General features: G+C 41.1%; 1 long non-coding RNA gene across 3 annotated transcripts; it reads left to right on the forward strand.

Annotated features, from left to right (window-relative positions):
* The first annotated feature begins 1,201 nt into the window (after positions 1-1,201).
* On the forward strand, positions 1,202-6,778 carry LOC135300143 (uncharacterized). Of its 3 annotated transcripts, XR_010362028.1 has the most exons (6): positions 1,202-1,326; positions 1,750-2,230; positions 2,350-2,481; positions 3,159-3,350; positions 4,011-4,057; positions 4,424-6,778. It is a non-coding gene; the product is annotated as an uncharacterized LOC135300143 (long non-coding RNA). The 3 variants fall into 3 exon arrangements; XR_010362027.1 differs by having other exon boundaries at positions 1,750-2,481; XR_010362029.1 differs by lacking the exon at positions 3,159-3,350 and having other exon boundaries at positions 1,750-2,481.
* Positions 6,779-23,594: the final 16,816 nt, after the last annotated feature.

A 23,594-nucleotide genomic window follows, 5' to 3' on the forward strand; every position in this document is an offset into this window, starting at 1 on the left:
AGCAGTCAAGGAGCCCAAGTTCATGGCAAAATTTTCTTGGTCTTCACTGAAAATAGATTCTCTAACTGAAGTTTCAGCTCTACAATTTCTAATGGAAACACATTTTGCTCTCAGAATTCCTAATTTTAGAGTTTCTCCAGAGCTTCAGGGCTGCTTTCCAAGGCTCAGCCTTTCCACTGGGCTGCTGGTTCCTTAACTTTTTTTCTGCTTCTGTTAGGGTTGGGACTGAAAGTGCTTGAGATGGTATTTTGATGATGTTTATTATTTCTTATCTATATTATAGTCTCACAAAGTGTGAGTTTTATAGTATTTTACTAACAAGTTACAAAATGCCCTCAAATCTGTCTTTACAAAGTCTTTTAAGGAAAAACTATCTAATTGAGAAATGATACTTAAATGATTTTTACTTTTAACTTAGTAACTAATTACTTGTGTCTTACAATGTAGATTTTTCTGTCTAATTACAAAATACTACTTAAACCTATGAAGAAGAAAGTGAAGAAGAAAACTAACAACTACCTTAAAAGTTTTATCTTAGCTTTTTATATGTTACTATATTCCAAAACTTGAAACTCTACATTTTCTACTATGTGATATTACACGCTTCTATTTAAACTACACACTCATAATCTCAGTTCTGTTATTCAATTTCAGAAGCCTTCTCTACAGCCTCAAGTCAAATATAGTGTTCTCTTGGGGGTCAGTTCCTGTCAGCACAGAAAGCCCAAAACTCTCAAGATCCAGAGCTCCAACACTGGGCTTACAGGGAAGCAAGGGAAATGTTGACTGCTTCTTTTTCACTGGGAAATTTCCCCTTTCTACATCACTGAGATACACCCACAGAGCTGCAGAGAAATGTTTTCTTCTTTAAAAAAAATTACATTAAAATCCCATAGCAGGTTACAGAAGCCAATTTTGAGATTACCTTTGAAATACTGGGATTCATATTTTACAAATTCTTGCTTTGTCATCAGTTCCAACCTGAGGAAATGCCAAATGGACATGAGCTAAGGTGTGCTGGAAAGGAGGGTTGTGTGGAGAGTCGAGTCTGAGGAAATGCAGCCAGACAATATGACAACAGGGATTAGACTCCATAAAAATTTCAGTGTTGTCCTTGAGAGAGAAGTCCTGGAACAACTGCATTGCATAACAGCACCATCACTTATTAAGTGTGTCTTATAATTGGTTAGGAAGCCATTAATGACAATTTGCTTCAAACCCAAACAGCTGGCTCTGTGACCCTCCAGGTAACAACAAATACAAGAACAGGAGGAACAGGAATAATTCAAATCCACAATATATCCAGTTGCTGTTCTAAATCCTAAGGTATTAACTTTTCATGTATATTTCAATGACAAACCAATCCTGACACTTTTTCTGTTCAAATTTGTAACCACTGATTCTGGAAAACAAAAAGGTGGATTTAGTTATTTGCTTATTTATTTTATTTTATCAGTGCAGTACTAGTTTATTTTGGTGTAATCACTCCCATTTGTGTCTAAAAAAACCCCTCAAGAATGCATTGTGTTCTCAAGACCATCACTATCATAAAACAGCGTAGCTGCACTGAATTTAGAAATGCTGCCATGGTTTATTTGATTTGTAGCAGCTGTGGATCCAGACCTCCATTCTTGGGTGCTTGGTACCAGCATAACCCATTACTGAACTTTACTAGAAAGTTTCTGATCAATAAAAAAAAAATTTTTTCTTTTTTTTCTTCCATGACAAGGATGTTTACTTCTCTTTTAGGATTCTAAGCCTGCAAAGTACTGAAACCCAACTTTCCTGCCATTTTCAAGGGCCTCTCATGGAGTTCAGTGGGAAACTGAGGCTCTTGACCCTCTGCTGGACAGGATCTTAGTGTTGGAAGGAAATTGCCTGGCATCTTGTACAACCTGCTAATGTGCTTGTGCATTCATGCACAGCAATTGATCTTACAAGCTTCTGAGTGTTCACTGGACTTGCCATTATACCATGAATATTTTATAGCTGCACCACTGTAATAACAGTAATTACATTTGCCCTTTTACAGAACCTTTTATATAAGGGTTTCAAGGTGGTTTATGGATGGTAATTAGGCCCCATGGTCTTCCTGTGGAGTAAGAATTATTATTACCTTTCTGCAAATGGGGAAGCTGAGGTACAGAAAATCTGAACTTGACCTTGCCCAAGGTCATATCTCAAATCACTGCCAGGATGAGGAGATGAATTCAAGGATTCCTGCTCCAAGGTTTCTGTACTTATTTATTTGGCTTAGATTATGCTTCTAACTGAAGACAAACTTTTAAGCTTAAAACTGTCAATATTTTCCAATTATTTGGAGTATCGCACATTTTTCCTGTTCTGAAGAGTTGCTGTGCCTCCCATCACATCCACGTGTCAGAAGGTACTGAGATGATTTTGAGGTGCTGCCCCCACAGGCCCTCATCCTACCCAGAGATGCCAGTGGGGACCTCACTAAGGATTAACCCAGGCCTGCAGGTACCAACACAAAACCATTAAAGCCATCCACAGCCCCTGGTTGAAAGGCACTTTTCTCTCAATTGCTTTGCTAATAGTGAAACAATGTCCCAAGGTAGATTGTAAAGTCACTGCCTGTCGTTGAGATGAATGGAAATGACTGGCTGTGATTGCTGCTTTGATAAACTTATTTACTACCAGAGTGCCAGCCCTTGGCTGGGCTGTAAAAAGGGTGTAATTATTATATAATGATTATATAATGAAAAACACCTAATTACCGAGGGGAAAATAAGCACATTCCTGAGTGGTACCTCAGTCTGAGTGGGGTGCAGGCTCACAGTCAGAGCAGGGCAGGGCAGCATTTGGGGAGGCAAAATTCCAGCACGAAATTCCCGAGCAGCGAGCCCACAAACGCAGCAGAAGGAAGCTGTGGTATTTTTATCTCAGTCACAGCTCAGAGGGAGCATGAAGTGTCTCCACTTTTCCAGCTTCAGATTTAATGTGACTGGAACCACATGTGGGATTTCCCTGCAGCTGGGGAGCAGATGGTGCCAGGTTATGCAATGTGGGACGTGGGGACAGCCAGCCAATGCCCCAGCCTGCTGCTCCCCGTGGCACTGAGCTGGTCTGGGAGAGGACAACCCTCAGAAATAGATACATAAATATAGACTGTGTTTTATATTTCTCCAAAAATACAGAATCCCGGCTTCACAGAAGTAACTGGGAAATTATCACTTAATTCTGCCTGTTCAGAACGTCCTTCAGGGAGTTCAGAGATACCTTTGGCACTCAGGAAGACACTGTAATTACTGTAAATGATGTAAAATCCTTTAAGCTATGAGAGATTCGACCAGTCTGATCAATACCTTGCAATAACAAGGTTTAGCTTGGTAAGAACTGTTGTGCAGTAATAACATTGTTTATGATTTATTCTGCTTAGCTTCTAAGTTTTTAGTCCAATAAACCTGTGTATTTGAACAAAACAGAGTGCTAGTGGACTGAGTCTTTTGGACTATGCCACAAGGCAGCAACATGCTCCTGGCCTGGGTGGAGGTTGAAAGGGAATGAGAGTATCAGCACATCCAAGATAAGCAGGGGTAAAAAGAAGATCACCCTAACCACAGAGAAAGTGCAGACAACACACCTTGAGAAAATAATTATTCCCTTAGCACAAGTTTCCCATCTTCTTTTTTTTTTTTTTTTTTTTCACTTTTCTTCCTTGTGGGATCTATGCATGGATCCTACCCCAAACAACAGTGGGGTTTCCTGTTCCTAGCAGGGCTCTATGAGCAGCTTTCCTTTTATTCTTTAAAAGAGGATAATTCATGGGAAAAACAGCCAAAGTAAACTACTTGCCATGTCTTTGGCTATAACTACTTATCTGAAATAAAACATTGGACATGGCAACATCCACTAAGTAATGATCCACAGATTGCAGCTCTCTGCACTGTGTGTTCTGAACAGAACTATATTTTAAGTTCAAGCTCTGATTTGCAAACACCTTAAAATGCCTGGAAATTTCACTGCTGCCTTTTTCTTATTCATTTCAGCTCCTGTGCCTCAGCACCTCTCAGCTTTGATGCATTGAGAATCATTAGTAAGTAAAGCACTTTGGATCTATGCTTCTGAGTTTATGTTTCTGAACACAAGCAAAAACTCATACCCATTAGTTATTTACTGAGCTGGAGACTGCTAAAATATATCTCGAGGAAGTTCAGAATTTTTTTTCATTTCAGTTCATATTATTGGGGGTTTTGTTAATGGAAGTTTCAGCAGGTGAGGAGCTCTTTTATTTTTACATGCACTATATTGCAGTCTAAATGCCATTTTGTTAAAAGCTGTTTATGAACAAAGCACTTGAAAGCAAATGTGAATTGCCCAAAGCATTTTCCCCCATTGTCTGTGCTCTGGGTGATCCCTGAAATCAAAGATTTGATGGACTTTTGTATTTTTTGCATTACAGGTTTTTATCCCATGCATGTAACAAATGAAAACCATGAATTGGAGTGGACGTGGCATTTTGAAAACCACAAAGCACTTGATTTATTCAATTTATGTTTACATAGGGATTATTTCACCCATCAGTGAAATGCAGCTGCCTCTGGCTTGGAAAACGTCAGTCTTTAAAAAGAAACATTGCTAAGTGAAAAGAACTTTATCTCATATAAAACTTGAGGAGGAATGTAGGCTTGCAGAATGTAATTACTCATTTGGATTTTAGCCCAGACACCAAAGCTATCATTGCCTCTTTAGCAAGAGGAACTTGGAATCTTAAGTGGTTGCACATAATGAAAGCCTTGATTCTGCAACCTTTTTGGAAAATAAAATTACTATTAGTAGTACAATGCTTCCCAAATATTTGGATGTAATTGCACTTATGATTTACATCACACTTTGAACAAGAGAACTCCAGAGGCTCTATAAAAGTAAAGGTGGCTTTGATTTCCAGAACAGCCCTGTTCCCTGCTGCTGGATCTCCACATTTCAGAGCCTGAAAAATGTTGTCACAAGGGGAATAAGTGACTCTGCTCTGGCCCCTGCATCCATGCAGAACTTCTCAGTGTTCCAAAAGGGAAGTTTCCTGCATGGATTGCTGCCAGCTGCAGGGATGTGGCACTCAGTAATGACTGTGACAGCAGGAGCTGCTCTGAAGGATTGATTCACCTCACAGCCTATTGATTGTGGGGTTTGTAGCAGCATTTTTAGCACTGGTGTCAAATCATGGATGGATTTGTGATAAAACTTCCAGGATTTTTAGAAGCAGTGAGATTCCAGAGTGGGCACATCCGTTTTCTCTGTGATGTCCAACATCTGTGCAATCATTTCTACCCACAGCAAAATTGGTGAGGGTGTTCCAGCAGTGAAGATGTTGTCTTTTTCCTTCTGTATCCTTGGCATTTTCATCAATTTCTCCAAAGGATTCTCTGTCTTCCCAGATTTTGAGCTGTTGCCAGACTGTCATCTGAAGATCTGTGTTATTTTAACATTGTCCCAAAAATTGGAGAAGAGAAACCTCATCCAAATGGTACTAAACCCCATATTTTACATACTATGCTCATTTCAGAAAACCTATTGAAAAGATAGGAAGAGAGTTATGGAGAAAAGAATGGAAGTTTGTGAGGAATGACACATAAATGAAAAGAATAAGGGTGTAGAGGTTTTTGTTTATTTCTTAAACAAGGAGTTTTGGTCTGTCTTATACTGACAAGACTTTTGGTCAGTGTTACCTTACAAGATGTTAGAGAGTCTGTTATGTGGAATCTCTGTAATAATAATTAAACCCAAAATAGTTCCCCACAGTTTATGATCAGAGAATCATAGAATTAAAGACTAACAGAATTAAGGAATCATGAAATTAAGAAGTCATGGAATGGTTTGTGTTGGAAGGGACCATAAAAACCATCTGATTCCAACCCAGTCATGGACAACTGGGTCCTGACTGAGGAGGGAAGTTGGGCAACAAGACTCCAGAGGTCCCTTTCAAAGTCAACCTTTCTCTGATTCTCTGATGCAGTAATTCTGTGACTCTAAATAACTTTCTGCCTTATGAAACTGAAGATCTCCAAAATAAGATCAGAGATGTAAAAACATCTGGCTTTACAGATTCCCCCCATCTGTCAGAAGTACAAGTTCTTCTAAGACCAGTTGGTCTGAAAATTCTCTTTTCAATGTTTCAAATGCTTTTTCACCTGGTTTAAAACATCCTAAACCAAAAGGGTTCTAATTATACATTGCCCCAGGGAAGGAAAATTGCAGGTTTCCTGCATCCTGCTGTTGGGTTTTGTGCTGCCCATCAGAGAGGGGGCAAGAGGTAGAAACAGGTCAGTGTGTGGTGGAGCAGAGAGCAGCAGGTGAGAAAGAATGACAGAGGAGTCTGAGAAATTGCTGGTAATTGTGGTCCAGCCCTTCAAAAATTCCTGTCAAGAGGCAGAACTAGACACATTTTGTTTTTCAGTAGTCTCTGAGCCTCTCATGGTAATGAGAGAAAATTGGGGGTTTTCCCCCTCTGCTCTGTATGTGTTTGTGGCCACATTGCATAGGGAGGAAGGAGCTGTTTGTTTCCTTACCAATTGATATTTGAAATCTTCTCCCCTTTTAACAAACTCATTCATCTTCACAGCACCTTTGCTACCAGGCAATTTCTACAAATCAAGCTGAACATTCGATCTGTGTTGTTTTTAATGATCTTTCTTGCCAATATTTATAATGTGCTTTGAAAGCTGAGGCAGACCATGGGCTAGATATTTAATATTAATTAATTTGTCACTCCCCAGAACACGCACATGCTGAGGAGACGAGTAAACATGTTTAATTCTACCAGAGGGGTTGGAGGCACTTGTAAATTGCTAATTCATTTTAAAGGTGTCCCTTCCTCCCTTTCTTTGGAGATTCATTTCTTCGTGCTCTCCCCTCCTTTTTAATTGCTGCAATCTCACTTCTGCAACCTGAATTTCACCTCCCTTTTGCCCACACTCCCATTGCCTCTGTCTCTTCCCAGCAAGATTAATAAAACTTTTTATAATTGCTATCAGCACCTATTCAGTAGCACCTAATGGGGCAGGGAGCTTTGGAAAGGCAAGAGAGGGTTTTGGAGAAAACGATCCCAAAAAACAGAGGACACAGAGGTGACTATAATTTTAAAAAATTCATGTTATTTCTATGCTGTGCTAAATGTCATTCAAGAAAGGCCAAGAGATATATTGTGAGTCAAGGCTAAGATAACAGATAGAATATATCAATATTAACAACAGATAAGGCAAAAGAAACCCTATGAGACAGCTTAGATCTGTGTGATAAGGAAACTATAAAAGTATTATGGAGCCGAAGATGATCAGAAAATCAACATTTCCTTCCCTTTTCTGTAACAGAACTGAAATCTTGCCTTCAGGACATCAGTAGCTTTGGGTCTGCTCTCTGACCACGCAAGATTTATTTTTTTTCTCAGAGCATGTAGAGTTGAGTTGAAGCATGGTGGCTTTTGTGCAGAGATATGACAGGTGATAAATTAAATGTCCAATGCAGTGGTGATTATGCACAGATTTTCCCTGCCTCCTGTGTTTATTTTCTGTTTCCCTTTTGCAAAGCAAAATGTCACACTACTGGGGTTGTGTCTCGGTGGAAATCAAAGAGGGTGAGGGTAATTTTGTGTCCTCTCAGCAGCTTTTTGGAGATGGTATTGGTTGGATTTGCTGCAACCTTGAATTGTCTCAAGTTCAGTTCTGGTGATTTTCTTATAAGAATGCAAAAAAAAAAAGTATATAGGAATTGTTTGTTTTTTCTGTCAAATGTCATGTTAAAACTATTAGTCTGAATTAAATTCCTAATTTATATTGGCTTTTTTCTGCCTTTATCCTCTTCCAATAGATCACTATTCCCATGTAGTCTTAAACATTTCCTAGAGCTCTTCCTTAGGATAAAATATCCCTTCCTATATTTTTCCCCTCTCCAGCTGCCTTATTCCTTATGTAATTCCTTCCTTATCATCTCAAGTTAGTACATTTTAAATGTCTAGTTCCCCCTTTCTGGATTAATGTGGGATAAACTAAATCATAGCTGCTGTTGAGAATAGCACAATGCAACTGATGGAATTAATAAGGAAGGAATGAAAATATGTTTTCAAAGTCTGCCCAGCTCTGTCCTAGAAAGTCCTTCAGATGGGTGTGAAGGGAATGCTCTGGGTTTAAGAGATATTAACAAATCCCAATAAACCCAAGCAGATTTCACTGAGCTCTGCATTTCCTGAACTCCCTGTTACCTCACCTCCAGCCTATTGGTGACATGCCAGCAGACTGATTTGCAAAATTTCTGTCTTTATGACATTCTATAAACTACTTTATGGGACAAAAGACAGATATATCCCTGTCTTACAGAGCTTCCAAATTGCAGCTTAATTAAAGGGCTGTGAGACACAAAGGGAAGACAAGGACACAAGATAAAAATCAGAGGGGTGTATTCTTGCACAATGGATTCCCATTACCCTAAAGAGAATCCTACCAGGGAATGGATGTCCCTCAGCAAGATATCTTTTATGACACTGTAAATACAGCAAGGAAATGCTCAAGTTTTCATTCTGTTGGGCAGGGAGAAGGGAAGGTCAGTCAGAAAAGGAGAAAGGAGAGCCTTTAGGGAATAAAAGGGTCCTTGGTACAGGGTGATCCTCGTTGGGCAGATTCCTGGCAAAAAGGCAGCAAAGCTGTGTGGTGGGAGCCAGACTAGGCAGTGAAAAGGCAAGGTGAAAATCTCTGGGTGTGCCAGCAAAAGGACCGAGCCACCTCCCCAGAGCTGCAGGTTCTGCATCCCCCTGGACCTCGCTGTCATGGGAAGTTGCTCCTTGTGTTGGTTCTGTCCTGCTCTTTTTATCTTGCTTTAGGTTTGGGAAGTGGTGCAGAACCTAAAACACAACAAGCACAAAGAGGAGAGAGAAGGGTGGTAAGCCCTGTGGTAATGGCATGTGTATGTCATTACACTTTGTAAATGTGATGTAGTGACAGACAAACTGAAGGCTCTTGGACTCAGCAGCAAAGTGCACATTTATTTCAACCTGGCCTTAAACAGTTGAGAGAGATAAGAAACACACCTGGGGACATGGAAAAGCAGTATTTGGCTACTTTTTGGAGATCTGATTGTGTTTAGACAAATTTAAACTGCCAATAACTATTAAAGCTGTTAAGTTTGTTTATTCAGAATGACAATGAAGGAAGATAAAAAATCCTGTCTTAGGAAGAGGTAGAACAAATCATGCCCAGAAACAATCCTGAATAATGATTTTAGTCAGAGAACCACAGAATACTGAGTTGGAAGGATCTCACAGAGATGGAGTCTGATTCCTGGTCCTGAAAAGGACAACCCCATTAATCCCATCCTGTACCTGAGAGCACTGTCTAAATGAATTCCTTGAATTCTGTCAGGCTTGGTGCTGTGACCACTGCCATGGGGAGCCTGTTCAGTGCCCAGCCACCCTCTGGGGGAAAGACCTGACTAAAGTGAAAGGATTGATTTAAAAAGAATGAACAGATGAACCTTGACTGATGTAAGTCAGGTTGCTTTAGAGCAATTAATTAAATGCAGATAGTTCCTCCCTGTGAGGGTGGGGAGGCCCTGGCACAGGGTGCCCAGAGAAGCTGTGGCTGCCCCTGGATCCCTGAAAGTGCCCAAGGCCAGGTTGGACAGGTCTCTGAGCAACCTGGGACAGTGGAAGTGATAAATTGGAACTTTGGGTGGAAAGTTTGGGGCACTGACTGGATTCAACAGCGAGGATTTTACACCATGAAATATTAGAGAAATGAAGCAATCCAGTCTTTTCAGAGGGATGTGTCCTACAAGGACATCCTGAACAAGCATAACATGCTGGTTTAATTCCCAGCCTCTTATGAATAGCTGGAATATTCTTAGCCAAACAGAATTATGCAGCAAAGCCACCCCAAAAGCTGTTCAAACCAGTGTGTTTTATTGTGAAACTGAGATGGACTGAGAACCCAACTGGTGGCTGTCAGGGAGCTGCCAGTGAGTGATAATTCAGTGCTTTTAGTCACATCCACATTCACATTACTTGGAAACTAACAGAGGCAAAAACAATATGAATAAAGCCAGAGGGGGTTTTGCTGAATTTTATTGAACTAAAAAATGGAGCTATGAAAAGAAGTTGGTCAGGCAATAAGATGTAGGCACAGGAAATTTTCAGCTTCAATAGGAGGATAATTGAAAACTGCCAAAGTTTAACATTAGGCTATTAGTGGTGGTTGAGCCTCAATATTAGAGCTCCAGATGGGGAAGAAATGAAAGGCTTTCCTCCTCCTTGTGGTATGTGTTGCACTGCAAGGAAAGAGAGAAAGTACCTAGAGCAACACATAATTACTTAATACCAGAAAATAGTCCTTCTTTGTTAAAATCAGCAGCTTGTGTTGAGATCCCTAAGTGGCTACCTCCTGGGCACTGTTCTTTAAGCACTATTAATTGCAGCTAATGGTATTAATTGCCTTCTGCATTTTTCTGTCAAACGTGGAAAGAGCTATATATTGCAAATTCTGTCTCTTCCCGATCTTCCTTTTCAGAAATAAGGTTGGGGAAGACTGTGGAGAAGAGGCTCAGAGTCATCCCAGCCCTGTGTGAGGAAAAATCTCACAAATCTCCCCAAGGAGAGTTGTAGCATTTGTGCTCAGACTTTGTAATAATAACAGGGTTTGGTTTAATATTTTATGGAGGGATCTTTTAAATTGGATCAGAATTCTGCCTAAAGTCTTCATTAAAAAGACATCAACCTCCTACCATGCCTAATTCTTCCCATGGAGCTGCAGATTCTGCTGATTTTGTCTCAGGGATAATAAAGCATTGGATCTGCTCATGGACTATAGGATTCAAAGCGACTTCCATGGCAGGGAGAAATGACAGGGTGCACTCCAGTGATATCAGAAGGCTAATTAATTACTTTATTATACTATATTACACTACATCTAAACTGAGTCTGCACAAGCACTCAACTCCACTGAGCAGAATCTTGTGGCTGTCTGCTGACCGACAGTCTGCACACCCGCTTGGCCCTGACAGGCCAAGGAAACAAAACCCCAGCACTTTGGGCAAACAATCTCCATATTGCATTCAGCTTTTGCACAAACACAGGCGCAGCAAATGAGATAATAATTGTTTTTTCTTTCTCTGAGGTTCCTTGCTACGATTCCCAGAAAATATCCTTGGGAAGTTGTGCCTTGCTTTTCTCTGTGAAAAGAGATGTGGCCACAGTGGACAGCACTCATTTCACATGGATCAAAACCCTGGCATGTGCTCAAGTGTGAGTGATGCTGAGCCTGTCCCACACAGCAGCTTAGAGGGGAGCACAAGTTCCCCTGCTCAGTCCCAGGTGTACCTGCATGTGACCATCTGCAACCTCTGCTGGGAGCCTTGTCCATAGAAAAAAAGTCTGACACAGGACTGTGTCTCCAAAATTTGTGTTATTATTGCTCAGGAGCTTATAAATGCCAAAGCCACAAACCATTTCCTATTATCTTTTTGCAACTGGGGCAAGAAAACCACCATGATGTATTGTATTTTTAGGGACCCTCATAGCAGGGAGGAATGATGCATCTGACTCGATGTTCTCAGAAGACTAATTTATTATTTTATGATATTATATTATTTTAAAGAATACTATACTATACTATGCTAAAGAATAGAGAAAGGATACTTACAGAAGGCTAAAAAGGCAATAATGAAAACTCGTGACTCTCTCCAGAGTCCCAACACAGCTTGGCCCTGATTGGCCAAAGAGTGAAAACAACTCCCAGCAGAATCCAGTGAAACAATCACCTGTGGGTAAACAATCTCCAAACACATTCCACATGAGCACAACACAGGAGAAGCAAATGAGATAAGAATTGTTTTCCTTTTCCTCTGAGGCTTCTCAGGTTCCCAGGAGAAAAATCCTGGGTGAAGGGATTTTTTCAGAGAATGTGAATGCTGCAATGATTTATCTGGGATCTATAAACACTGAGCCTGACAAAGATCTGCTGCAGAGGTTCTGCTTCCATTTGCTCTGTCCTGAACTACACAGGGCACAGGGGGAGCATTGTACAGCCACAGGAACAAAATTCCACAGGTTGTTCCTCACTGTGCTGTCATTTATTAATACAAAGATTAATGGATTTCATATATGACTGAATAGGACACCCTTCAAAAACCTCAATGCTCTCAGGCACAGGGTGGAGTTGTTGGGGTGTCCTGTGCAGGACTGGATGAACCTAAAGGATTCTTTCCAAATCCAGGTATCCTCTGATTCCATGGTGATAATCAAGCTGCACTGGACCACACAAGGGAGGGATGCAGAACCTGCTCTTCTAAACCATCTTTTATTCCCATTTGTCAACGTGGGAGATTGTCCATGCAGACAGACAGATGTCAAGTGAGCAGACAGCAAATCTTGGGTATATCAAGATTACTGTCTCCCTTCACTTGTATTTGCACTGGACTTTCAAGTTAAAACTTCAAAACGTAGATGTTTAAGCATTTTAAAATGTTAAAATGTTACAAATTTAATGGGTTTAGATCAAACTGTGGATTTCCTTTAAGTCATGCTACTGTATAAGCATGTTTGCTGCCAAATTTGGAGCAGCAATCAGTGATTTCCAAGACATAATTGGAACAGCTCAATTGGCAAAAATAGGCATTTGAGCACCTACTTTACAAAACTGATGTCAGCTTAAAAATGAAGAATATAGAAATCCTTAGTGACTGCTGAAAAATTTGGTCAAACATAACTCTATAGTCAGGGGCTTTACTTTCTGAAAAGTTAAGACCTTACTACAATGTAATGCAACATTAACAACACTATGTTCTCTTGAATCCATGTGTTTAGTTGCTTTTAGGATTGTTGGTAACATCCCTGTGGGACTCAAAACCCCCAGGGAGAAACTGGTTTCTGTGTGACCATTTCAGTCCAAGGTTTCAGCTGAACCTGCCACAATGGGGGCACACAAAGTCAGAGCAGCTTGTTCCCAGATCAGAGAGAAATTGAGATAGTGGGAACTTGAGCTGTGTTGATACAGATCTTTATCCAACCTGGAAATTAAAAACCTGCTCTCATTTTTAGCGGTACTGATCCAGCAAGTGTTTCCTGCACAAGGCTTGACATGAAAAATAGTTTTAATAAGTACTAGAGATGTGTTTCAAGATTTTCTAAGGGAAAGTGTAAGTTGTGATAAGTCTGGTACAGAGAAAGAAAGAGGGGGGGGAAAGATGAAGAGAGAAGAGAAGAGAAGAGAAGAGAAGAGAAGAGAAGAGAAGAGAAGAGAAGAGAAGAGAAGAGAAGAGAAGAGAAGAGAAGAGAAGAGAAGAGAAGAGAAGAGAAGAGAAGAGAAGAGAAGAGAAGAGAAGAGAAGAGAAGAGAAGAGAAGAGAAGAGAAAGAGAGAAGAGAAGAGAAGAGAAGAGAAGAGAAGAGAAGAGAAGAGAAGAGAAGAGAAGAGAAGAGAAAGAGAAGAGAGAGGGGAAGGAAGGAAGGAAGGAAGGAAGGAAGGAAGGAAGGAGAAGGAAGGAAGGAAGGAAGGAAGGAAGGAAGGAAGGAAGGAAGGAAGGAAGGAAGGAAGGAAGGAAGGAAGGAAGGAAGAAGGAAGGAAGGAAGGAAGGAAGGAAGGAAGGAAGGAAGGAAGGCTCAGAGGCAGATTGTTAAACTCATTTAGCAGCCAAGCAATCCTAAGCTAGCAGCTCTCTGTTATCAATGCGAGCTGTGCTCCAGGCAGAATTTCCTTGGTGCATTATTGACCTTAAAATTACATCCTACCCCCAAATATTGCTCCATGCTGCTATCTTTTATTATACCTGGCTTTCTTACAGCATTTGTTTATCAGTCTGCTCTTCTGTGTTTACCTTCAGCCTTTCAGAAGCAATTACAGAGGATGGACATAACTCAAAATAACAGGTGTAGCACAGAGACAAGAGAGGCTAACAAAGCTCAGGAAAAAAAGGGGATAGTAGAACTGGAAGAAGGAAACAGTAATAGAAATGATGTAGAGGAATCCTGTCACTTCTCATTAGGATTTGACAGCACTGCAGCATAAAATATGCACAAACTGGCCACCCTTGTTCAGAGCAGATGTCAGGTGCACAATCTGTACAATAACACTGAGAGATGCTGGTTCCACAAGGCCAGAAATGACCCTTTAATTGAGTCAGACCTTGGAGTTAACCTCAACCCCTCTTTAAGCAGGTGAAGTTGCTGAAAGGCTCTGTTTAAGTGGAAAGGGGAAGGGCCCAGAGGTGGTACAAGGGATCATCCTGCTGCAGCCAAGCAGGGGTTCTGTGTGATTTCAGGCACCACTGATAAATTGGTAAATCTGTCTTCCTTCCCTCTGAGCCTTGCCTTGAATAGTACAGTAAATACAAATAGAATCCAATTTCCTCCTGATGTGACTTTCTTCAAAGGGTTTTCTTTCTGGAAGGGTTCCCAGGACATGGCTATCCCAATAAAAGCATCATTGTTCCTGCTCCTGTTAACACTAGACAACAGATTTTTCCTGATCTTCATTCAGAGTGAAAAATAATTAATCTCGCCATATCTATTCAAGCAATAGATTCATAAGTAACAACAAATGGGAGAGAGCTATGTTGCTTTCCAGGGACATTTGCACTGTCTTGTGGAGTAGAAAAATACTGTAAAAAATAAAATAAGATGAAGAAAAATTGAAACATTGCAAAAAAATGTGAAATCATAGAATGGTTCTAGTAGAAAAGGACCTCAAAGTTCTTCTGGTTCCACCCCCCTGCCATGGGAAGTGACATATTCCACTAAACTGGATTCCTCCAAGCCCCATCCAGCCTGACCTTGAGCATTCCAAGGTGGCAAACTTGTCCTTGAGTCTTCTTTGTCTTGATATGGCAGCTTGCTGATTTGTCAGGTCTGATCTTGCTGTCTCGGTGCTCAGGGCTGACACAGCCACTCTGAATTTCTCCAGGCTCCTGTCAGGCAGTGGGGTGATGCTGGGAACATGGCAGAGGGATCTTCCCTTATTCCTTTCTTCATAATTAAAATTATGAGCAGCTTCAGATTGACAGCTGAGCAAGCACTGAGCAGAGTCACCCAGGCTAAAGGACACGTGGTTGCCACAATGTCTTTAAGTGGAAAATCAGCTTTTACTCCAGGAATCTCCCTGGGAATCTTTTGGAAGAAGCTGGATTGTGTCCTTTGTGAGTACTGGTGAGCTCCATGTTGCTCTAATGAAGACAAAACCCAAGGAAAAAATTGCAATTGAATATAAGGGGCATTTAAACCCATGAATCTCCTACACATTTTCTACTTTGTGTTGTCTGTACCTCATGGTTTAGTCTGATGGACTTTCTCTGTCATGTGCAGGAAAAACTAGACACAACTTACACAAGGATCAGATGCTGCTTGGCTGAATCCCAGAGCCTTTTGCAGAGCCATCCCTTGATTTGTGGAGACCAGTTAGCATAAGCCATCCTCTCCACCTGTGAAGATGAATGAAATAGCCCCTCTCTGTCTCACAAAAGTATTATAAACCCATTATAAAGATTACAAGGTGCTTGGAGGCAAGGAAGGTGGAAGAATTATTAACAGATTATTGTGTAGGAGTTGCACTGAGACCCCTGAGCTCATTTTCATGTAGACCTACAGTTATTTGTCAACAGCTAATGATTTTTTTACCTCCATCTGCACAAATTAAATTCAAAGTTGTGGTGTAGAGCACATTTGCCAACATGCCTCAGTCAGATCCATTCAAATCCTGGGTTATCCCAGCCCTGGAATCATGTTTTCCAATGCATGTGCTCAAACAGGGCAGATTCAGAGGGACCAGGTTGCCCAAGGAAGTTTTGGAATCATTGTTGCTAGAAATGTTCAAAAGAAGTGTAAATGTGGCACTTGGGGACATGGTTTAGTGGTGGCCTTGGCAGTGCTGAGGGAATGGCTGGACTCAATGATCATTGAGGGCTTTTCAAGCAATAATTATTCTATGATTCTATGAATAAGCTACTTTTGGGAGAGGTAATATTTATTTTTCCTGAACTTGTAATCAGATTTTCCCGTGGATCAGCAGGGAGGCCAGAGAGTATAATGGAAACATTTGCATAGACTTTCATAGGATTTGTGTTGGATCCATAGCATTGTGGGATAACAGAGTGCATTATTACTTCTTCATCTAATAATCCCACACAGCAATGGCCTTACACATATCCCGTTGCTTTCCAAGGATAAAAATACCTCCTTGATCAATTTTGCCTCCCTGTTGAATTATTCTGTCAATTATTCAGTGATTTTGTTTCTCTCATGATGGCTGACATCACAAACATAATTTCTATTTATTTTCAAATAGGTGTGTAGAATTTCTGAAGAATTCAAATCCCCTTTTTCACAACAAACCACCACAGAAAATACGTGTGTGTGGGTGTTTACGTCTTCGTGTGTCCTATCAGTAATTTGGTTCATTTCCCTCTGATACCATCAATGTGTGTTTGTGTGGTTTAGGACTCATAGAACTGCATTTTTCCGTGGCTTCATTAACCATGTCAGACCTTCAGCTGAATGTAATTGCAAGTGCCAGTCAGAAGAAATTCATTTTGTGGCTATCATCATTAGGCAGAACTGCTGGGGGTAGAGGAAACCCACAGAGCAAAACACAGGAGTGGGAGCAGCTATTTCTTTCTCATTTGGTAGCAGGAATTACTCATCAGATCATATTTTTTTTTCTGCTTTGAGCACATTTTCACTTAGTTCTCCATGCAAGGGAATTAAAATTTCAGGGAAAGTGTATCTGAGTAATCCTTCACCCTGCACAAATTTAAGCACAGCTCTTTGATATGAACAGCGAGGAGAGCAGCACACTGGCAATTCACTTTAGAGCTGTGGGCAGTGTTTGGCTCATCCTCTGACCTAAATGGTTCTTGAACAGGCAGGTGCATGGCAGCTGCTTTGGTTGGGGTCCAGGACAAAAGGAGCCTCACTGTGCTACAGATCTCCTCCCCAAAAACTCTTATTTCTTCCCACATGGCCCCAACTCTCCTTTCATTGCACATGGCCCAACTCTCAAACATGCTAAGCTAATATTTGCTGGTTTGGCTGTGAAAAGGGGTTTAAAGTTAATGTAGATAAATAAAATGCCCCCCAGGCCAGATGCCCACCCCAAAATAATAAGATCAGGGCAACTTCATTCAACCTGGCCTTGAACACTTCCTGGGATGGAGCATCCACAGCTTCTCTGGGCAACCTGTGTCAGGGCCTCACCACCCTCCCAGGAAGGAATTTCTTCCTATCAGCTAATTTAAATCTACCCACTTTCAGATTAAAACCTCTACATTTTGTCCTACAAGTACCAGATCTGGGTGCTAGACAGGGTCATTGAAGCTTTCATGGAATCCTTGTGATATCATAGAATTCTGGCATATTTTCTGTGCTGGGAAACCTCAGAAAAAGCAGCCACTCATTCTTCAAGGCCAGGTTGGATGGGGCTTTCAGCAGCCTGGGATAGTGGAAGGTGTCCCTGTCCATGGCAGGGGGTGGAATGAGATGATCTTGAAGGTCCCTTCCAACCCAAACCATTCTAGTGCTCCACGATTCTTTCTGGATCTTAAATTGTATTGTGAAATTACAGTTTTCTTTAGCTCACACTAAACGAAATATTTCAATACCTCAGGAAAATACATCCTGATAATTTTGGCCTCTTTACTCAATGAAGGCAAGGCTGAGTGAGAAGAAGTATTAACTTGTCCTTCCTTACTCTGCTCTGTTACTCCACTTACACCCTTGTCACCATCATATTTTCTGGAAAAATCCCTTCCCTGAGAAGCTGAGAAGCCTCAGAGAGGAAGGAAAACAATATTATCTCATTTGCTTCTCCTGTGTTTTGCTCCTTTGGAATGTGTTTGGAGATTGTTTACCCACAGGTGATTGTTTCATTGGTTTCATGTGAATTGTTTTGACTATTGACTAATAAGGGCCAAGCTGTGTCAGACTCTGAGGAGAGAGTCACGAGATTTTCATTATTATCTTTTACAGACCTTCTGTCTGTATCCTTTCTGTATTCTTTAGTATAGTTTAGTATAGTGTTCTTTAATATAATATAGATCAAAAAATAATAAATTAACCTTCTAAGAACATGGAGTCAGATTCATCATTTCCTTCCTTCATCTTGGAACCCCGCAAATACAAGACACCCTGGTGGTTTTGGAGTGTTCTCAGAAACAAAGTTTGAGTCCCTTCAAGCAGAGAATGAAATTGAACCCAGAAAAGTGCTGCAAAAATTCCATTTTGGGTTCAAGGGGGTTATTTGCAGGGTTCTTTTCTCTGCTCAAGTGCTTTGCTCTCCTATTCACTGCAAACCTGTGGGATTGCTCTCTGCTTTCCTGCTCCAGGAGAACAACTCCCAGACCTGGATTCCTCACACACTCCTGGGTGTTTCATGTAAACCACTCAGGCCCTCAGGCAGAGTCAGAAGAAGAATGTTTACAAGTAATTTGGAGATTCAGATGAGAATTAAATGTGAAACAGGTACTGGCAACCATGCTCTTCCCCTCCAGACAAGTAATTTGCTCATAAACGTGAACAGAGAATTGGGATATTTAGAAGATTTTCAGATTACAAAAATTCTAAATGTCTGTGGGTTTGGGGTGTTTGTGACAGGTGAGAGAATAGGACTTTTTTCTAGCCATCACAATCATCCAGCCCTCAATTTAATCTGTCTCCTTGTTTTGTCCTACACATGGCTGTGTTACAGACTCCAGAATTTTGTGAAAGTCCCAAAGATGCACTGAGAGTGGTTCCTGAATCACAGAGCTCGTTATTTCTCTATCTTTGCCTTAACAAAGAACCACTTTCCACCAGAAGGAATTTACAGGCCAACTTCCAAACTTTGACTGTGACCTTTAATATAAAAAAAGGTGCAGACAGAGTTTGTCTTTGAAATGGGAACATAAAAAGTGCAGCAAGGGGCAAAAGGGCCTCAGATATTACAAGTGAGCTGCAGCTGAAGATGGAAATGAAAGGGAATGACTTAAAGAAAGCATGAGAAGTCTGAAGAGAGCAGAGTCCAATATAAACAGCTTTTCCAAGTGCACTCAATCCTCATTAACATGCTCTGGGGCGTTGTTCCTCCCCTGTGATGGGTTTGAAGAAGGATTTGAAAATTTACTATTGCTTCTAGCAGGTAGGCTTAATTCCCCATCTAAAGCTCACTGAAGTCAAGGAAAAAAAAGGGTTCTCATTGAGGTTGGTGGACCTTGGCTCAGTCTCTCTGACATTTAGCTGAGGTAGCTGAAACTTGCTCCCCTCGAGCCACGCAGAGGTTCTGTGGAACTGAGCTTTCCCTCTCTGTGTGAGGTATAATAGGCCATAGTTGAACACATTAATGAAAAGGGAGGTCAGAAATTTGGATTCCTTGTTAGCTCTGTGTCCTGCTGCTCACATACTCCCTCCCGGCAGTGGGGTGGAGGAGAGAACTGGGAAGGAAAAAGAAATTTGTGGGTTGAGATAAAGATGGTATAACAGGACAGAAAAAGAAGGGAAAATAAAATAAAATAAAATAAAATAAAATAAAATAAAATAAAATAAAATAAAATAAAATAAAATAAAATAAAATAAAATAAAATAAAATAAAATAAAATAAAATTCTAAACTAGTGATGCACAATGCAGTTCCTCACCACCCACAGACTGATGGTCAGCCAGTTCCCAACCAGAGGTCCCAGGCCAACTTTTCCCAGTTTATAAAAGCACCCCATGATGCCATGTGGTCTGGAATATCCCTTTGGATCAGCCTGCCCTGGCTGGGTCCCCTCACAGCTTCTTGTGCCCGCAGCCAGCTCTGGCAGAGCAGAGAGAGAAGCTGAAAAGCGTTTGACTCAGTGCAAACAGTGCTCAGCAGCACCTAAAAATCCATGTGTTATCAACACCATTCTCACACTGAATCCAAAACACAGCACTGTGCCAGCTACTGGGAGGACAACTAGCTCTATCCCAGCCAGGGCACACTGCAAAGGCTCAAAATTTGTTAAGTACTCTAGAAGATTTTGAGGCAAAGTCACAAAACATTGGAGAATATGTATAGGAAATATGTATGTGTGAAAGACAAACAATTGGAAACAATTTATGTTTTTTCTTTGTGATAAAAAAAAAAAAAGAAACAGAAAGAAAGGGGAAAAGGCAAATATCTGGTTCTGTGTTGCTGTAAGCATCTGTTGTAGCAAAATAAGGTGGATGCAGAGCAAGATGCACTGCAGGAGATCAGCACCTGGCCTGGCAGAGCAGCATCCAGGGCTCTGGAAATGGATTCTCAAAAGCAGCATCCTGAGCTAAAACCCATCAGATTCTGCACAGAGGAAATGGCAGAAGCCAACAGTTTAATTTCTCCCAATTCCTCAGAGTATATTTCTTGTAGGGAAATAATTCCTATTTAGGACTGACAAATCTTATGTGTTCTCTCTAAAGTAGGAACTTTCTTTGCAGAGCTTGGCAGAGAGTTATTCCAGGTTTCCACTGCACAGTAGGTTGTTTCCACTTTGTATTTACAAGCCAGCTCTGTTATCAGAGCACCTGCAGGAAGCAGAGCATATCAAGTGCTTGTCTTTTCTCATCACCTGGATTCCAAACCCTGTGCTCAAGGGCAGAGTCATATCATGCAAGGTAAAAGAACAGCTCCTCATTCATTTTGCTGGAAGTTTTCATTGTTCGGACACAAAATGAGTGTGGATCACCCAGAAAAGGTGAAAAGGGGAGATAATTGTGGTGTGAAGCCATTAGGACACTCCTCAAAAAGAGGGTTAGGGTCTGAATTCAGGCTGGAGACAAAGATACTGACATCCTCTTCAAGGGCTAGATCATGCAATAAAAGAATGGATCCGGATTTTTAGCAACTTTAAAACTCATCCCATTCCCAACCCCCTGCCATGGGCAGGAACTCGTTCCACTGTCCCAGGTTGCTCCAAGCCCCATTCCAACCTGGCCTTGGACACTTCCAGGGATCCAGGGGCAGCCACAGCTTCTCTGGGCACCCTGTGCCAGGGCCTCCCCACCCACCCAGTAGATGCATTGTGTAAATGCAAAATGTAAATGTTAAGTTAAATACAGATATGTATTATAAATAGATTTGCAATTGTATAACCTGAAAAACAACTGCCAGAGCAAGGTCACTTTTGACATGGTTACACAGACTTTTTGCTGATTACATTCAGGTGGTGTTGCCTTTTTCTGTCTTTCTGGTCCCTCCACATCTCTGAAGTCAAAAGCCAAAGTTCTCAATATCTCTTCCTCTTTTCTCCTTTTCACCCAGGCTCTGTGATTTGGGTTTGAGATCATGCAAGGTGGGACAGGACACTCAACCTCATTCTTCCAGGCCCTTGCTGAGAGCTCCAGACCAGGTAAAGGCAGGGAAAGGTTCACAGGTTTTCCCTCCCTGTGAGGGAAAACCAGAGGAGTGACTGTGTTTTCTCAAGGGAATGATTTAAAAACCCCAAAACAAATCATCAGCACTGATGCACAAACAAACTCTGCCTTGCAATGGACCTGCAGTTTGACCTCTGCCTGCACCCCACCACACCCCACAGTATTTGCTGTGCTCAGAGCTCTGTTTCAGACATCTTCCACTGAAGGTTTCTGTAGGTTTTCTTTGCTAAGAGAGCTAAATATCCATATCCTCAATTGCTTCCAAAGAGCTCTTTCCAGATCATTATGCTGAAGATTGTTTTCCTGTGTGGAGTTAAAGGAAGGCTGTTACCACTACCTACAGAGCTTGCTCTACCTTGACAGCAATTGTGCTGGTGATTTTTAACTCAAAGGATTCACCTTTTCAACTTTTTATTGCTTTTTTTAGTACTTCTTCAGTGCAATCTTGAGGATAAAATTGGTTTTTATGAACACTGGAATAGAAGAAATGGTGTTAAGTTTAAAAGCCTGATTTTCATTCCATCACCTGAGTTTAAGCCATGTAGTATCACCTTCACTGATGTAAAATGCAAAGCTCCAAACAGGGGAGCAGGAGGAGCAGCAGAGCTGGGAGATGTTTTACACAAACCTGGCCAACCCTTACTACCAGCTGAAAATCAGATGTTATTTTCCCACATCCAGACAACTTGAATTTCCCCCCTCTGCCCAAGAAAAGCAAATATAAAGGTGTCTTTCCCAGAGCTGGACTCAGCCTTGTAAAGAAAATCATCATCTCGACATTATGCCATAACCAATTGAGCTCATTCTGTGTTCTGACCTTTTCCTGGAGGTCTGGGCCATGGAAATCAGATATTATACCTTGCAAGAAGCAGCTGCATCCCTTCCTGGATGACTCTTGAGTGTCCTGACAAAACAGAGACTTCACATAGTTGGTTTTGTCAGTTTTCTATCCCTTTGGCACACATAAAAATATAAAAATATGGGAACCAAAGAAGAAATATTTTAGTTCTAAAGCTCAAAGGTGATAAGACAAAGGATTTCTGGACAGGACAAATATTTCCAAGGATTTAGAAGGTGGGGAAGGGAGCAACAGGCTGCAGGACCAAGTGGTTTGTAATTTTATACAGAGGGGAATTGGTGTTGTAGGTGCTGGAGACACAGGGACAAAGTGCAAGACTGAAAACAAAGGTACACCTTCTCTGTCAAGGCATAAAGGAATCCAAAAGGCATCCAAAGAGAACACATTTAGCAACATGTGGAGTCCAGCTCCCTCCCAGATGTGTCCTTGCAACACATCCCACGCTGTGAGCCCATGGAACATGTTTGGAATATACCAGTAGCCTTCAAAGCTGTTTTTGAGCTAAACACTGTTATTTATGTCCCCAGCTGTGCCAGGGTGATTTCTTCCTATTATTTTTTATTGCAGTGCCAGAGATACATAACAGCTGCTGTACCCAGCCTAATTTTCAGTATGTTGAGCAATGGGATTTCTCTCAGTTTCCTTGTGAGGATCTTCTGCAGCCTCACAGATCAATCTGTGTGGGAGCATCTTTCTTGAGCCCTGCTTCCCTGGGTTCGTCCCATCACTTGTGAAATTCTACACAGACCTTTTCATCAGGAGAATGGATGTTCCCAGAGTAAATTTTCATGTTCTACTCTTCACTCAGGCTAAAGGGTTCTATCTGTGCAACAGGGAATTTCACAGTTATGGAGTCAACATATTTTAAACCACCATGATATATTTATAGGCCTCCTTGCTATACATCGGCATTTTTCCTTAAAGGTTTTTTTTTATTTCTCCCTAGCCTGGTAGAGATTTACAACAAGTTTACAGATCTCCTAACCTTGTTTTATTTATAAATTCAGACACCAAAACCCTACTGCCATAAGAGGAAGGGGTTTGAGGAATTAATCACAAGAATATTATTTTGTGTGTAAGTTCTGTTTTATTCTGGTTTGTCAATCTCCCCTTCAAGGTATCCTTAGCAGAAGCTTTCTGTGTGTAATTGGGTGATGAAGATAGTCAATTAAGAATCCCTGAAAAGTGTTTCTTTATTGACTAACAGCCTGCAGAATTGCATGTTCTTCCTTCCTGAGAAGCAAGGCTCTTCATCATGATTAATTACTGTCAAATCTCCACAGGTTTGTAACAGCAAGATAGAAGATATCTACCATAAATCACCAAATAAAGTATTTATTAGAGAAAATAACAAGAGGAACATTTCAACTGTCCTGATGAATTACATGCAGGTCTTTCTGG

Source organism: Passer domesticus, chromosome 4, assembly GCF_036417665.1.
Source record: "Passer domesticus isolate bPasDom1 chromosome 4, bPasDom1.hap1, whole genome shotgun sequence".
In the NCBI taxonomy this organism is placed as follows: Eukaryota; Metazoa; Chordata; class Aves; order Passeriformes; family Passeridae; genus Passer; species Passer domesticus.